Here is a 14,189-nt window from a genome sequence, read left to right as displayed (position 1 = left end):
CTTTTTCGCATCAGTAGGACTAGATGGTAAAATTAGGGTTTGCTAGGGTTTACGTTTCCTTTCAGCTTTCCAGTTTCTTTCTGCAAGTAGATTAGCCTTCTTTGAGTTAGCTTTCGTCCATCAGTTAAAAAGCTTCTTCTAAGAGCTCATAGAAGTTGGTTAAAGCTCCTAGCGGACTTGTGCCAGCTGACCAAGTGACAGCTGCAGCAAGAGCTAGTACTTGTGCATACAGCACCGTCGCTTCCAAGTTTGTTACGAACTACCGGGTTGATAAAATTAAAGAAGGGAGTTGCAGCAGTATTGCTGCAATACTGGGGCCCAGCACTCTTTTTGGCGCCGTTGCCAGGGAAGCGTCAAAGTATTGGTGATTGCTGCTCTTCTTCTATTTTCCACTACAACCTTCTGCTAAGTAGTTTATTTCATTTCATTTCCACAAAAGTAGAGTAGATATTTCCTGCTTTCATAGATTAGCATTTCAATTCCGCAATTTCAATTCTGCAAGCGTAGATTAGCATTTCAATTCCGGAATTTCAAATCTACAAGCGTAGCCTAGCATTTCATTCCTACAATTTCATTTGAGAAAAATAGATTAGTCCTTTCCTGCTTTCATTTCAATTCTGCATTTTCATTTCAACAAGATAGTTAGTTGCAGTTCAATCTATTTTAGTTTTGTAGGTGCAAGCAGGAAAAAAAAAAAAGAGCAAAAATCAACCAAAAAGATTTACTTTCATGCCTTGAAGGAGTAGAGATAATTCAGAAAAATGATTGCACAACACCCCCACTGCTTCACACATCCAACCTTCTCTCTTCTTCGATGGCTTCAATTAAAGAACCCTTAGGTGGACCGCAAGACATATTTGAAGAACCTCAAGGGAAGAAGAAGAAGAAAACATTCCTCTGGAGCAAATGGCTACAAATAGAAATGTTGGGAGCAGTACCTTGTCCAAAAATGAATTTGCAAATTAGATGGAAGATTTCAAGAGCGATATGAGGCAGTTTCTTGCCATGCAACTGGATACCTTGCAGATCCAAAGGAAGCAAGAGCAAGCCAAGACGACTTTGGCCATCTTTTGTCCTAAATGCACTAGAAAGCATCCTTGAAACGAATTTCCATTGCACTCCATAGAAGTGTGTTTTGTCTGTGAAGAAGACCATCCAACGAATCAGTGCCCTTCCTTGCCTGGACTTAAAGCTGCATATTAGAAAGCCAAAGGAGCCACTAAATCACTCTATTATATGAACCAAAGGAGGCCACATGGACCCATACCCTACCAGCAGGGAATGCAAGGGACATCCCATACCTATTACGACCCTTATCAAGCCACTTCCATGCCTTCTTGGGGTCCCCCTGCTCATTCTTCCTGGTCCACACCCCCTCTTGGTCGTATCCTCCTCAATACCATGCTTCTCCAGTTGCTCATTCGTTTCATTCTTATGCTCAGCCACAACCTCAGTGGAATGCACCTCATCAAGGGTGGAGGTCCCAGTACAACTCTCCTTCCACGCCTTTGCCTCCACCACATACCCAACCACAACCCCATCCACATCCATCTCAGAAATACACCTCCACTCAACTACCCATACCACCATTTCCAAACCTGTCCATTGGAGTAGCTCAACACAATTGCAATGCTGAGACACAACATGTCCAAATGACTCCTCTTGAGCTTAATGATCTTCACCATAGCTCAAGAAGAGTATTGCAAAACAGAGATTATATTGACAACATTGAAGGACCAAAGGAAAAAGAAGATTCAAAAGAAAATATCAAAGAACCATGGGTTGCACTTGATGAAGAGAAGAGAACAGAATCGGAGATCAAGAAAGCTCCCTCATGGTTACCATCAAATCTTCCATGTATTCAAGAGAAAGATCAGCAAAAAGAGGAAGATGAGAAATTCATGGTAGAAGGTGACATGAAACATGATCCAGATCAGCAAAAGGACCAAGGATATCAGAGCTATATTGAGATATGGTTTCATATCGTCACTAAGTTGCAGCGGTACTCTCTTCCTCGGCTGTGTTTGATCCCTTCAAAGTCAAATCATTTGGTCTCTGAAATCTGGATAGCTGTCAAAGCATGCATTTCAAGCCTCCACATAATTTTGTCTCTAATCTCGATGTGCACATGGCTCCATTGGAAGTATTCTTACACTTGAAAATGATTTTGTTTTTCAAGTAGGGTAGGGTAGAAAAAAAAAAAAGATTTAAAAAAATGGAAATAAGAGGAAAAATCTAAGGTGAAAACCTCCTCGGAGGTGCCTTAGATTGGCTCATTGATTGAAAACCTCCATGAGGCAGTCAATGGGTTGAAAAAAAGAAGAAAAAAAGAAAAGAAAAAGAGAATAAGATCCCTGGGTGAAAACCTCCCTTGGAGGCGCCAAGGAAGGAAATTAGGGTGAAAACCTCCATGAGGCGCCATAGTTGTTTTCAAAAAAAAAAAAGGAAAAAAAGAAATCAGGACCATCTCTGTGAAAAATTGCAAGTTGCAATGAATACTTTGCAGGAAAAGAGGGGCGCGCAAAACAAGGAAAGAAGTCCGTACCAGGCTCCAGGACATCCCTTCGGACACTCCCTCCATGGCCACTCACCTCTCCTAGGATTTGGTCACATTCAGGTCAAGATTAGGCTTTCTACAGGAAGTTTTGGGCTTTCTACAGGAAGTTCCAGGCGTTTCTACAGGAAGTTTTGAATTTCTACAGGAAACATCCTGTAGAACCTTCGGATGAGCCAAATTCAATTTTGAAAGGGAATCTGATGGTTGGGATCAGTTTGTTAGGCCTACAGCCACACCTTTATGCAATCCAACACCATGTGGTGCCCTGTTCCATCTCTTTCCACCTCCATTGCACCCACCTGGTTATGTGTTCCTGCACAGTCATACAAGAAACCCTGTTTGCCTTAGATTGACAGCAAGAATTCTTAAGTGACAAGTCAAGCAACGAAGTCTCGAACGCTCTACCTGTCCAAGCTCCATCTAGACTCTGCATCAATGAATTCCAAGTCTACATTATAGCCTGAGCTCATTTTTTTTACCATGCAAAACTGCAGAATGCCTTGAAGCAAAAATACCTAGTGCTGAAATTTGTTTTTTTCCCTAGCTTGAAAACCGTGCATCCATTGCAAAACCATTTCACAGGGAGTTGTACAGGGATGATGGCAACATGCCTGAGCAGTTTCAACCAATTCCGGTGCACGATTTCCAAGAAATCAGCCTCCATCACCTCCAGCCATTTTTTCATTTTCTCCCTATCCATGCATCTGTTTCAAAACTTGTTTCATGGCGAGATGCATATGGGTGATAGTCACCTACCCAAGAAGTTTCAGCCGATTCCGATGCACGGTTTCCGAGAAATTGATCTCTAAAATATTCAGCCATTTTCCATTTTTCTCAAAATCTGTGCATCCATTGATCGCAATTTTGCTATGGAAGGTGCATAATGATGATAAGAACATGCTCAGCAAGTTTCAGATCGATCCGACCTATCGTTCAGGAGCAATGGTGAAAACAAATTTCTGTCCTGTGAAAATTCAACATCAGCAGCTTGAGAGTACAGATCTGAACGTGGAAGCCAGCTCCTGCAGTGTGGATCTGACCAGAGGATACCTGCACAAGAAAGCAACCATGAATCAGCAGCCAAGCCATCATGCAACCATCGAAACAAGTGCATGCAGCAAATGAAAGGCCACAGCACCTCACAGCAACCATTCGACTTCCAGGTATGTGACTGAAACTCATTCCTCTGATTGCATGAATGTAATTTGGAAACTGCATGAGAAATGAGATGGTTGGGATTAAAGAAATCGGTGGCCAACTAACTGGCCACCCTCATCCAGTTCTCTAGCACTCAAGCAAAAATCACGTAGCATACGTGTATAGTCATTCATGTGAAATTTGAAAAACACGGGTAGTGGTAGACGTGTTGAACTCCAACCCACAGGACATCAAATGATTAATAGATAGAAGAGAACATACAGTTCATAACATCACTGCAGTTCGAATAAAGACAAGACACATTTTTCCACCTCACCACAAATCACGCAGCAATTAAACGCTTGGCTGAAACTCACAAACTACTATTAACTTGCACTTGCAACATTTTCAACTGAAGTATGCATCCTCCACTTCCACAAAATGATTAACCCGACGTCCTCCATTGAGCTTTACGGCCTGGTTCACAATTCTCCAGCGTATCGGGCTCACTCAGAAGCGCAGGGGCGTTCTACAGGAAGACGTCCTACAGGAAGTACGGCATATCCTAACATAAGCATAGAAGCCTGGACTTTTCTTCATCGAGTTTAGATCTCTGAGAGAGGTAGGCTTGAAAAAACACTCTTTCATGCATGATACGTTTGAAAGGTGGTGAATTAAACTGTTTTGAATAAGAAAGTATGAAACAAGTCTGCATGTGAGTCAAAAAATAGCAGTTGCATGTGTGATACATGGAGTTCTCCCAGTTGGTTTTGTGTCACATTCTCCTCCATGGTTCCTGTTAACAAATTCTTCCTATAGAAATGATAAACCACTGTAAGGGCTAACCTGTGCACAAAGAATGTGACTTTTATGAGGTTGGGGATAGAAATTAAGCTTTGCACTCTGTCTGTGAGAGCCTAATTCCCTTTTGACAGTCGATTTTTGGGCAGCAACAGCATTCTAACAAGGGATTTGGTGCAAAGTGGAATATATACACCTGATGGATACTGTCTTCAAAGTTCTAGGGAGGAAACCATACACAGAATTCCCCTTCTGATCAGAGCACAAGCCAAAACAGAGCATTATATCCGAATTCTGGCCGAGGAACTCACTTCATCTAGCAGTGAGGAAAGGGAGCACATTGAGGCAGAAGAGAAAGCCAGGGGTAAGGAAACCCAGGACAGACCACCAGAGGAAAAGCCACAGATAAAGCAAGAGGAAAAGCAAGAAAAAGGACAAGTTGCTGAGGCCAAAGCTGTGGGTGGAGTAAAAACACAAATGCCAAGGGAGAAGCAGTTGCAAATCTGGGCAGAGAGGACTAAAAATGTCCAAACAAGTAAGGGCACACCCAAGGCAACCACAGAACAAGTCAAAGAGAAGTCACCCCCAGCCAAGCAAGCCAAATCAATAAAAACCGGTTTTACAAGAAGCCGGCAGACTGGTTCTACAGGAAGCCAGAAAATTGCTTCTACAGGAAGCCAGAAAACGGTCACTACAGGACTTTCTACAGGAAGTCTGGAAAAAGCGCAACAAAAGGAGAAATTTCCTGAGATTTTAGCCAAGGAAGCAGCAGTTGTGCTGGCCACCCTAAGCACATCTCCAAAGCGAAATGGGAAGTGAAAGAGGGAGCCTTCAATGTATTTTAAGGCAAGAAGGAGCATGCGGATAAAAACTGGCAGACCCCAGCCACGGTCAAGAGAGCCAATCACAATTTTAGACACCCCAGCCACACAAAAGGCGAGGTCTCCCTCAAAGGCATCCATCACCTATGAATGGGGAAGCCTGAAGACATCCACCTAGAGAGAAAGAATGAAAATGTTGGACACAAAGACCTCTCTACAGGATGCTGAGACAGTTCTACAGGAAGCTGAGAATTCTCTAGGAAGAGGAGCACAGGCAGTGGGAAGAAGCAGAGAGAAAAGCATGGTTTCATGACCAATAAGAGGACATCACTTTAGAAGCTTGGCATGATAGGGAGGCAACCAGGGCCATCAAAGATGAGGAGATAGATTAGTTGCTCAGAGGATGAGCAACACTTTCAGTAGGGGGTGATGATGAGCCCCAAAAATGGATAATTATATGGGCTCATTCAACCTCCTAATTCGACTTAATCTACCATTCTCATTAGTTTATTTCATTTTTTTTTATTATATTTATGCTAATAGAGTAAATTGGGTTAGTCATTATGCCAACAAGTCTAATGGGTGCTTTGTGCAGATTTTTAGTCAATTTTGAGACAAAAATCAAAGGTTTTAATGAGCACTTAGCAGCCAAATTCGTGGAAGAACAAGGGAGAGTATTTGTAGGAAGGTGTCCCCTTCATTTATGGGCCCTTACCTCGAATTCTCCACCATCAGCTCGGAGTTCAAGGGCCACCAAATCGATTATCACAAGGGCAGCCGAGAAAGTGCTAGTAAAAGTGTTGTTAACTACAAGTTTTGGCAGCCGAGTTCCTAAAGTTTAGGAGGGCTGTTGGGGTCCTCAATTTGTATAAATAAGAGGGCTTAGGGCCTCATTTAAGTTAGTCACTTTGTAGGCAAAAGTTAGCTAGTTTGTAGTTCGATTTTTTAGTTATATTTTAGGCACTAGTTTAGCTCTGCATTTCAGCATATTTGTAAGCTTTTCCCTTATGGACAGTTTTTGGAATGTAGCTATTCTTGTGATCAATAAAGATGAATCCAGCTTTTCACCAGCTCTAAATCTCTCTTAGGAGGTTGTAGCTCTTGGGGTTGGACCCATCTCAAGTGCCCAGTACCTCCTTTGTTTACTTTTATGTGTTTTTTGCTGCATTCTTAGAATAAAATCTGCTATTTAGATTTAAATCTTGTTTTTTTATTTAGGTTGCTTTTGATGATTAAAAAAAAGGCTTTTCATGTTCAGATTTAGTTGATAGGTTAATAACATGGAAGATCTTCAGAAAAAGGGACATCAAGCGCCTCTGGTTTCACCTCTCCCTTAGTGGGATCAAGAGCTGGGATCAAGGTGACCTTGCTGCCACCAAAAACACTATCTTTGCTTCACAATGCAACCATTAGTGTTCGATTTTTATTTGTAGAAGTTTGTTACATGTTCAGATTCTTGATTGCTTCGTTGCATAGTTAGTATACATGGTTTCAGTGCAAATAAAATTTTGTTCCATTTCTTTGTTGTTGTCTAGGTCAGATTAGGTCAAAGTAATTAGCTTCTTGATTTTCCAAGTCTTCATTTGTCTAATTCGAAAGATAACATGCAGAGCACCTGTAATACCTCTCCATCCACCTGTACTCCATCAATCTCGTCTGCTCCATCCCCTAACTTAGATTCTTGCCTCTCATTTGGTACGTTTTCACACTCTGCCCTAGTTCCTATACTCTCACATAACATTGCTTCTCTTATCTTTGAACCAACCCAATCACCTTAGCCTCATTCACCAAGTCCTAGACATCCTCACACCCCTATCTCACATCCATACCCACTCCTTCATCTTTCTTCCTCCATCCATCCTCCAAAATCCCATTTCTGAACATCCTGTAGAAAAATTACAGACATCATGTAGAAATTCCAGAACATCCTGTAGAACCCCTGCAGACTTCCTGTAGAAGCTCACGAAAGCGGTTTCTTGATAGCCAAACTCTGTGAAACTCTCTGGAAGGGTGTTAGGGACCCCTTAGGCCCTCTCTGAACCTTCCCGACCTCCTCCAAGCATTTCCTCTCGCCAATCCACCTCCGCACAGTCAAAAACAGTTAAATCGCATGCATGATAATTCTAGCAACTTATTCAAAAATACAAAAAGATGTTTTCTTCAGATAGAAGTAGCTTAGACACATGTATTTTACCTTCCTAGAAGTAATGGCACCTCTTTCATTGGCTTGCATCCTCTTTTTCGCATTAGTAGGACTAGATGGTAAAATTAGGGTTTTCTAGGGTTTACGTTTCCTTTCAGCTTTCAAGTTTCTTTCTGCAAGTAGATTAGCCTTCTTTGAGTTAGATTTCATCCATCAGTTAAAAAGCTTCTTCTAAGAGCTCATAGAAGTTGGCTTAAGCTCCTAGCAAACTTGTGCCAACTGACCAAGTGACAGCTGCGGCAAGAGCTAGTACTTGTGCATACAGCACCGTCGCTTCCAAGTTTGTTATGAACTACCGGGTTGATAAAATTAAAGAAGGGAGTTCCAGGAGTTGCAACAATATTGCTGCAATATTGGGGCCCACCAATTTCCTTGCTTGATCCTTGATTTCCTTTACTTTCCTTGTCCTTCTTTTACTTGCTTGCTTTCCTTCTCCTCTTGATGCTCTTCACCTCTCTGAGACTAATTCCAAAACAAAACTGGAAAAAGCCCCCAAACTGATTCTCTAATGGCTTTTTATTATTAATGCTTATAATTTCTTCATTTTTCCTCTATTTTCCTTCAATTTCCTCCTCAAATGAAACCTATGACCTTTCACCTTCCTTTTCTTCTATTTTCCTCTATTTTCATAAATAAATACCAATAATGCATTTTTTCCTTTTCAAAGCCTTTACAAATGCATTTGCCAATTTCCCCTTAGCCATAATAAGCAACAAGTGATTCCCACTAGGATACTTTGCCCAACATTCAACTTGGAATGTGTGCCCCATGACATTGGTCTTGTTTTTCCTTTATTAACTTTATTATATGAAATTCTAACCCAGGGTTGTTACAAATCCCTCCACCTTAGGGGAACATTGTCCTCAGTGTTCAATAACACCTATAACCAGCAAGACCATTGAAGAACCAAAACATAATTCCCATGGAGCTTTATAACCCAACTCGATGCAGTATTTACAATGAACAATCTACTCGAAAGAAAAACCATCATGACAAACATGACAACATGACAACCATACCACTTATTGAAGCTTTATAATATAGCTCATTTTGGTATTTAAAATATCATACATACATAAATATTTACATATACTAAAACGCCTTTGCCTCAACCGGAAAATAATTAAGGATACATGGTGTTGGCACAAAAATTTCATCAGGAAAAAGACCCAGGGTTCAGGCACAAGGGGCCAACAAGGATCCTGTTAGAAAATTATATATTACGGAGCAATGGAACACATAAAATATTGTAGAAATATAAACACAGAAAACGCACAAAACAAGAGAGACACAAATATACGTGGTTCACCCAGTTTGGGCTACGTCCACCCCGAACAGCCAGTCCTTCCTTTCTATTATCCAGCAAAATGAAGAGACACAACCTATAGCAAATCCGCTGTAATATCCTTTGTTTTCTCTCACAGTCTCACCTCTCCGTTTCTCCCTCGCCAAATACACATCTATCACACAGCCTAAAATACAATACCCTCATACAAAGAGAGGGGTTGCCTTCTAGGGCAAAAAACCCTAAACTAAACATAGGTTCTACCGTCAGATCATCCACCTAATGAATGACCCAGATTGACTAAAAATTACTATACTTTTACAAGGCAATTTTACAGCTGTTTTTAGCTTCAGGGGTGCTGCCCCCGAAACCCCCTGCTAGGGGGGGCTCCCAAAGGTCGCAGCCGCCCCCCCCTAGACCCCCCCTGCAGCGAATATTTTACGAGCGGCGTTGTCGCCCCCATTTCGAACTGGGGTCCTATGTGGCGATACCTTTGAATATAGAAGATAATCAGGCTCCACACCCAACAGATCCGATGTAGTCTAGGCCAACACCGGCATTTTCACCTTACCCAAGGGGCAAGGAGTCTCACCCAAGGCATGCTGCAACTAGAACTAAGAAGGTTAGAGGGATATCAAGGGTGATCCAGACACTAACTTATCAATATCCTAAAGAGATCATTCATCACAACATTATGTTGTTACAATTACCATATTCATTCTGTAAAAGGCCATTAATTAAAATTTTGAGTAGGTCTACAAATTAGAACAATACAATTGATCATAACTCCATTCAAACTGTTTCATTCATTCATTCATATCAAATTAAGGGAAGATTCATTACAATATACATTAGGCATAAAACCTTTAACAGATACCTAAAATACCATAGCCACAAGATGCCTTAGACCTCTGGCCGAGTCTAGCTCTGGCCATCCCACAATTTCTCAGGTCCTCAGGACCCTGTTCTTCTACACTTTTGACCCCTACTAGATAACAACCCCCTCTCTATGTTGTCTTCTACTTTTATCTTCTCCTTCATTGTTCCCACTACCAGTTCTGTTTGGTTTTCTTTGCCCTTGGCTGCTTGCCCTCTCCTCCTTGTCCTCTTGGTTGTTCCTGCTTGCTCTCGACACCTTATCATAACTGTCCTTCTATTGTATATTCTTGCTTCCCTCCCTCGCTATCATCTTTGCAGCTCGACTGTTTCTCCCGCCACCTATTCTCCACCTTGATTCTCTCAAAAGATCAAAATTCAAAATGAAGGCCCCAACAGACCCTGACCACAATTATTTGACTCCTCACCGAGTCAATCTATCTCAAGCATTGTGGGTCATGTTTCTGGTCCTGCAGATGTTTCTGCCTGTTGCTGTGTCAGCCTTTCCTTCTGCAGGGCTACTTCTTTAGCTGCTTCTGCCACATGCTAGCCTTCTTTTCCAAATGAAGGCCCAAATTCAGGGACAATTGTGGTCATTTCTTATCTGAAGTGGTTGTAATCATCGAGCACTGTGTTCCATGTAGTCATCATTGAGTTAGCCTACTTTATGAAATCGTCCATCGTGTTAGAGATTCACTGACTCAACCTGCTGCTTTGTAACATGTTCCATTGTGCTTCACTGTTGTTGCAGACCTCTCGCATATCAAGAACATTCTGGCGGACTTATGGTCGGAGGTCATAGCTTTTATTTTTCATCTTTGCATGCTCTTCCTCTATTTTTTGGCTTGTGCCTCAATGGAGGCGATTTCCTCATCAATCTTCTGCAACCGAACTAAGTGTGTGCATGTTTTTCTATCTGCGATGTATTTTTGTAGTTTTTCACGAAGGGCCTAGACAGGATGATTCTTTTGATCTACGATGCTAGACCAGCCCTACACCTTTTCCATTAGGTTATAACCATCTTCAATTGCTTCAGCAAGGGACTGTGTTATAGCTGTGACGATGCTAATATTTTCGTCAATTGCCTGGGTGTAACTCTCAGTCAGATCAAGCAGCGTTGATCTGACTATTTCCACCTTATTTTTCAACTATGTGTTTGTGGTTAGCAATCCCAAACATGTTGCTTGAATGTGTTCATAGCAGTTGACTAATGTACTGGATGTAAAGTCTTCAGGAGCTTCGATGACAAGGTATGAAACTATCGGCCAAAGAGCCCAAAACTTATCTGTGACTTGATCCACTTATGCTTGGAGATCCTGGTTTTCCTATCTGAGCTTATCCCTTTCCTTCGTGACCGAATGAAATTTTCGTTTCTGCTACTCATGCTCTTAGACAAGGTCATCGTGTATTTTCCCTGCTCATTATGTATCCCGTTGGATAAATCAAAACAACTGCGATGATGACCAGTGTTGTAGAGTCTCTTCCTACATGGTGTTCATATTTGGGAAGTTACTCTGAAGGGGTAGGCCACTGGTAATGGATTTTTATAAGTGGGATCAGGGTGAGGTGGCTGGCTATGAATTTGTGGTGAATTGAAGAATGGGTGGAATAATAACTGGGTTTTGGATTACTGGGAAATTTATTGGAAAGGAATCTGGTAGGGTTCAATTCCATTAGATTGTGATGTGGACGCGATCGGTTCTTTTCCTGGTAGTGGGCCCGATCCTAGAAGTAGGTATATCAATGAGGATGTGTGAGTGTCGTTTCCCTGGAGGGACTCATTATTTTTTTGTGTGGATTCTACTTCCATTTCTTCTATTTCCACACGTGTACAAGGGGGAATTGATTTGGATAGGGTTATGGAGGTGGAGCTTGTATGTGGCGATGGATCTTGCGACCATGGTGAGATTGTGGATGTGGATGGAGGATTCTCTTCAACTATGGGTGAAACAAATACAAACTGAACTATAGGGGTTGTCTTGGGCTTCTTAGTAGCTAGATTTTTGGTTCCTCTTTTATGTTTTGGCTTAGGAATTGTTGGCTTGGGTTGTGCATGAGGGCCAAAGTGAGGAATTGCTACAGATAAAGTTGTGGTGATAATTGGGTTAAATAGGGTATATCCTTGAAAAGGTATGGATTTCATGCTATTAGCTGAGGGTTCTGTGAAACTTGCAATTGTTTGTTTGAGGGAAGCCATACGTTTTTCCATTTAAGTAAACATGGGCTCGAGATCATCCTCTGCTTCTATCTTCCTGTTGTTTCCTGGTGCTTCCCCTATTGACGATTGTAGTTTCATGCCTGCAAATAGGTACATATACATGCCCTCCATAATCTCACACGCAACCCCTAGCCATGAACCAACTTCAGCGTGTAATGTTGCTTCTGCTAAATTAAACTTTTGTGATCTCTTTTGGAATGTCTCTGGATGAACACATCATGATCTTATATCGCTATGCCCATGGGTAACCCCAAACCATATATCCTTAGAAAATTCATCCAATAGTGCTCTGGGTATGCACTTTTCCTCTCTGATTGTAGCCAACATCGTTGCATACCAGTCACTGAAGGCCACTTCATTGACTTCTTTTCTACTCAGGTCTCGTGAGGTTCTCCATGGGTCGTACTTGAGTAGTATAGGTTTCTCTCTCTAATTTGAACCAGCTCTCTTCCTTTCGACAGACGCCATTTCCACATTGCCAATTTCATGAGTATATATCCAAAGATAAAATTGGTGCTTCTCTTATATATGTCTTCACAAGCTTCGAAGAGTTCATTCAGTAGGAAGGTCGACCAATTAAGCAACTACCATTCGCAACAGTGTTCTTCAACCGAGATTGCATCCAGAGTACACTCATTCCCAGCGAAATGTCTCATCGTCTTCCTGCTATGATATAACAGGCGAATTTTATCTCTTCCTTGATGATGAGGACAATCTTTGTGCCTTTGCTGCTGCGCTTGGGCTTATACTTTCCATAGTAATATTTGTCACCTTCTTTCTTCTCCTATTTCATTCCTCCCTGGAACGCAGAAGAAACTGCATTTCCAGTTGTTGAGAATCTTGTCAATAGCTAGATGTCATTGACATGAATTAGGTATTCTCTGTCCACCCACAGTGATATGTCATGCATTGTGCTTGCAAGGACCAAAGTACATTGCATCACAGCTAATTGCGTACCAAAAACTGGTAGACTTCTGAAATTAATCAATGTTGATCGTTGGAGGCCTCTGAATGCAACTTTAACTTTTGTGGTCATGGTGCCATCTCCCTTGGGAACCTCCTCTATATATACTTCTCGCTTCAAAGCTGGGAATTGGAAACAATCTAAAAGATCATTTTCCACTATCGTTGCCTTGTCATACTTGCCATACAGATTTTCTAAAATTGTAATTCATTCATCCAATCGATACTCCAGCACTGTGATAATTTCCTTTGTCATATTGTTGCTCCTCAGATAGAATATTGTTACTAGAGGTTTATAGTTTTCATGTCTCTACTGCTTCTATTTCTCAAGCTTAATTTCGATCTCTTTTATCACTTGCGATTGAAAATCTATGACTTCTTTCATAGCCATGCAGATTAAGTAAACCATCTTTGACACGACATTTCTGACTATACTAGCTAACTAATTACTATGGAAACTTTCCCTATGCAGGCTTAATCATGTTACTCCGACGTCGACTAACCTAGATCTAACTCGAATGATGTAGCATGGGGAAAGATAGAGTGGGGCGCATGGTTAATAAAGTTTCCATAATGGCATACACTTATTAGCTAATTTCTTCCCCAATGGGAAAATATCCTACGGAAATTTTCCTGACAGGTGTATTATTGCCTAATTATTTTGGAAAAGACCCAAAGTACGATGGATAAGACTTGTAAAATGTGTGACTACCCACCACAACCACAAGTGGGTTACAGTGTCATGGAATTTTTTCCGCCACCCAATTGACACGCGCTATTTATTTGCTGGGAAAAATAAAAAGAAATCAAAATGCAACCGACTAATTATTATTGACTCTAAAACTACTTGCGGGCTCGTGTCCGAGACCATTTTAGTTTGATGACATGACTTTGGACTTGTGGAAATATTTCAAGCATGCGTCGTTCACCCATCCTGGGAACATTATCTTGTCTAGTTGTGCTAGCTTCACCACACCAGACTCTTTGATCTCTGCAACTATGAATGGCCCCAACCAATGCATTTGTAGTTTTCCTGGGAATTTCTTAAATTTGCTATCATATAATAGAACATGATCTCCCACCATGAAAGCTTTCTTCTTAATGTTCCTGTCATGCCAAGTTGTATGTCTCTGTTGTTCGACTAATGGGTGGAATTCAGCTAAAAATCTTGATTCATCTAACTACATTAGTCCTTCCAACATTTGTTTTAAGGATGCATCATATGTCATTTTAGTGGCATGACAAATGAAGATTCTTGGTACAATTAACGGCGTTGGTACTACCACTTCTCACCCGTATATGATCCGAAATTGATCAATGGATGATCA

Source organism: Pinus tabuliformis, chromosome 6 (genome assembly GCF_031772625.1).
Source record: "Pinus tabuliformis cultivar Carrire ecotype Pingquan chromosome 6, CPIR1, whole genome shotgun sequence".
NCBI lineage: Eukaryota > Viridiplantae > Streptophyta > Pinopsida > Pinales > Pinaceae > Pinus > Pinus tabuliformis.
This window is presented reverse-complemented; position numbering follows the sequence as displayed.